Raw genomic sequence first — 3,172 nt, 5'->3', positions numbered from 1 at the left:
GGGGATTTTGCATATTTAAATGGTTAGGTGGTGAAGGAGGGCTGAAGTGGCAGTTGGGGGATATAGGCTATAGTGATGGGTGAGTAATCAGGGAAGGCCTCCTGGAGGAAATGTGCTCTCAGTAGGGCTGAGAAGATGGGGAGAGTGGTGGCCTGCCTAATGGGAAGAGGGAGGGAGTTCCAGGCAGAAGGGAGGGTTTGAGCGAGAGCTTATCTGTGGGAGAGATGAGAACAAAGCACAATGTCAAGGTTGGTTATGGTCATGGTCTGGTAGATATGAAATGGTCCAAATATTATTGTCAAATCTTCAAGTAGTAGGGGCGGTGATGTGATTTTTTTGCTTCAGATACCTAACATGATTAAACTTTCCTTTCCATTTCTCTGGATAATTGATTACAGGGCTAGTGGTTTGTTGTTGTTGTTGTCCTATGCTGTCGAATCATGTCCGACCCATAGCGACACCATGGACACATCTCTCCCAGAACGCCCCATTTCCATCTGCAATCATTCTGGTAGTGGATCCATAGAGTTTTCTTGGTAAATATACAGAAGTGGTTTACCATTGCCTCCTTCCACATGGTAAACCTGAGTATCCACCCTCAACTCTCTCCTGTGCCGCTACTGCCCAGAACAGGTGAGTTTTGACTTGTAGCAGATTGCCTTCCACTGCTAGCCACTGCCCAAGCTAAAAATGGAATGGATAGGCCTCTGCTTGACTTTCCCTCCCGTAGTCGAGACTGGTAGAGTACCAGAAACTCTCCAGGTGCAACCCTGAGAGGTGGCTAGTGGTTTGCCCAGCACTAATCAGCTCTCCTTCCCCCAACCCCTACCACCCGCCCTTGCCCCCCACCCCTGTTGGGCTCCCACCATGGCACAGACTAGCATAATAATAAAAAGTAATGATAACAATATTAATAATGGCATTTGTTAAGCATCCACCATGTGTCAAACACTGTTCTAAGTGCTGGGTAGATAGATGACAATAAGGTCAGACACAGTCCCTGTCTCACATGGAGCTTACAATCCTTAGTCCTTAGGAGGGAGACCAGTATTGAATCCCCATTTTACAGTTGAAGAATCTGAAGCACAGAGAAGTGACTTGCCCAATGTCACACAATGAGCAGGTACAACAGCAGAGATTAGAACACAGGGCCTCTGCCTCCCAGGGCCGTGCTTTTTTCCACTCGACCATGCTGCTTGAGTGATGAGTGAGAAGATGGGCAGCACACTGTCAATTGAACCCAAAAGTTCCTCAGGACTTTTCTTAGACTGTAAACCTCTGAGGAGTCAAGCAGAAGCATTTCCATTCTTAGCTTGGGCAGTGGCTAGCAAGTGGAAGGCAATCCGCGACAAGTCAAAACTCACCTGTGCTTGGCAGTATTGCAATGGAGAGAGTCAAGGGTGGAGACTAAAGTTTACCGCATGGAAGGAGGCAATGGTAAACCACTTCCGTATTTTTACCAAGAAAAATCTATGGATTCACTATCAGAATGATTGCAGTTGGAGGTGCGGCATTCTGGGAGAGATGCGTCCATGGTGTCACTATGGGTCAGCGACCACTTGACGGCATAAGACAAGACAAATGCTTTCTCAGTGCTTATTAGGGTTTTGCACACACACTATTACTCCTCCTTTTCTTCCTCAGTCAGTCAGTTAAGGGTATTTATTAAGCATTTACTGAACCAAGTGCTTTGGAGAATAAAATACAACAGAGTTGGTAGGCTCTCACAACAGAGTTATAAACTCCCTGCCCATAGTGAGCTTACAGTCTAGAGGAGCAGGCAGACATTAAAATAAATTATGGATATATTTCTAAGTGCTGTGGGGCTGAGGGTGGGATGAATATCAAGTGCTTGAAGGGTACAGATCCAAGTGCATCGATGATTCAGAAGGGAGAGGAAGTAGGGAAAATGAGGGCTTATCTGGGGAAGGCCTCTTGGAGGAGATGTGATTTTAGTAAGGCTACTATTAAAGTGCTGGACTCATTTATGGCCAAAGTGACCCCAGCACAGTGCTGATGCTGTGAAGAAGCACAGTCTCCAGGCAGTCCCTCTGTGGTCTGCCACTGTTAGCCAGCTCTTTTTCAGGATTCCTGTTGGGCCTTCCCCTTCATGGATCACTGTAGGTGGGTCTTGGGTCAGAAACCTTCACCGTTAATAGTATATTCCCAGCAGACATCCCTGTCTTGTAGAGTTGGGTTCAAGACCCAGGTTTCCTGAGTCCCTGAGCCAGGGGATCTGACCAACTCCAAGGCTGTTATATAGTTTAGGCACTAGACACAGGTAAAGAATCCCACAGACCACTGAACAATCTTAGATCAGTAAGAATATATTAGTTTCATCAGCTTATTCCAATAACAGGGGTCCAGATCCAACTCAGACAATGACTCACTGTTTGAGTGCTTGGGTTTTTCCATTTGTATAATGGGCAAAATAATACCATTCCTTATGCTTCCTTCAGGCTAGATAGAAGAGTATGGGTCTTTGGAAATATGCAGAGAGGTAGGGGTGCTCCATAAATGCCCTTGGGGAGAATACATCTCCTGTACAATAGACCATCAAGTGTCATGGTAAGTCACCACTGCCTAGCGGGAAGAATTCAGGACTGGGAGTCAGGAGAACTGAGGGCTATTCCCAGCTAGCTTCTTGGCTTGCAGCATGATCTTGGGCAAGGCATTTAACCTCCCTAGGCCTCAGCTTCCTCTAGTGTGCCAGCCACATGTAGGTCAGGGACTGTATTTGTTCTGTACCACATAAACATAGTCCAATATGACTTACCTATATCCACCTCAGAACTTTGCAATGTGCTTGGCACAGAGTGCTTAATAAGCACCATAATCAAAGAGAGAGTGTGAGAGAACTATGGAGTCCTACAATACTCAGAGGGGAGCTCAGGAAGAAGCAGTGTGGCCTAGTGGAAAGATCAAGGGCCTGGAAATCAGAGAAGCTGGGTTTTAAACCCATTTGAACCACTTGCCTGCTGTGTGACCCTGGGCAAGTCACTTTTAACTTTTCTGTGCCTCAGTTTCCTCATCTATAAAAGGAGGATTCAATACTTCTTTCTCCCTCCCTCTTAGGCTGAGAGCCCCATATGGAACAACGACGGTGTCTGACCTGATTAGCTTGTATCTACACAGCGCTTAGTATGGTGCTTGGCACAGAGTAAGCAGGTAA

General features: G+C 46.3%; 1 non-coding gene across 1 annotated transcript; it reads right to left on the bottom strand.

The window, feature by feature from the left end:
- Window positions 1-643: 643 nt before the first annotated feature.
- Window positions 644-780, bottom strand: LOC114806919. The gene has a single exon (XR_003754972.1). It is a non-coding gene; the product is annotated as a small nucleolar RNA SNORA7 (small nucleolar RNA).
- Between the last annotated feature and the right edge of the window lie 2,392 nt (window positions 781-3,172).

The sequence above is a fragment of the Ornithorhynchus anatinus genome, chromosome X1, assembly GCF_004115215.2.
Source record: "Ornithorhynchus anatinus isolate Pmale09 chromosome X1, mOrnAna1.pri.v4, whole genome shotgun sequence".
NCBI lineage: Eukaryota > Metazoa > Chordata > Mammalia > Monotremata > Ornithorhynchidae > Ornithorhynchus > Ornithorhynchus anatinus.
The sequence above is the reverse complement of the archived record's forward strand: the minus strand, read 5'-3'. Positions and strand labels throughout refer to the sequence as shown.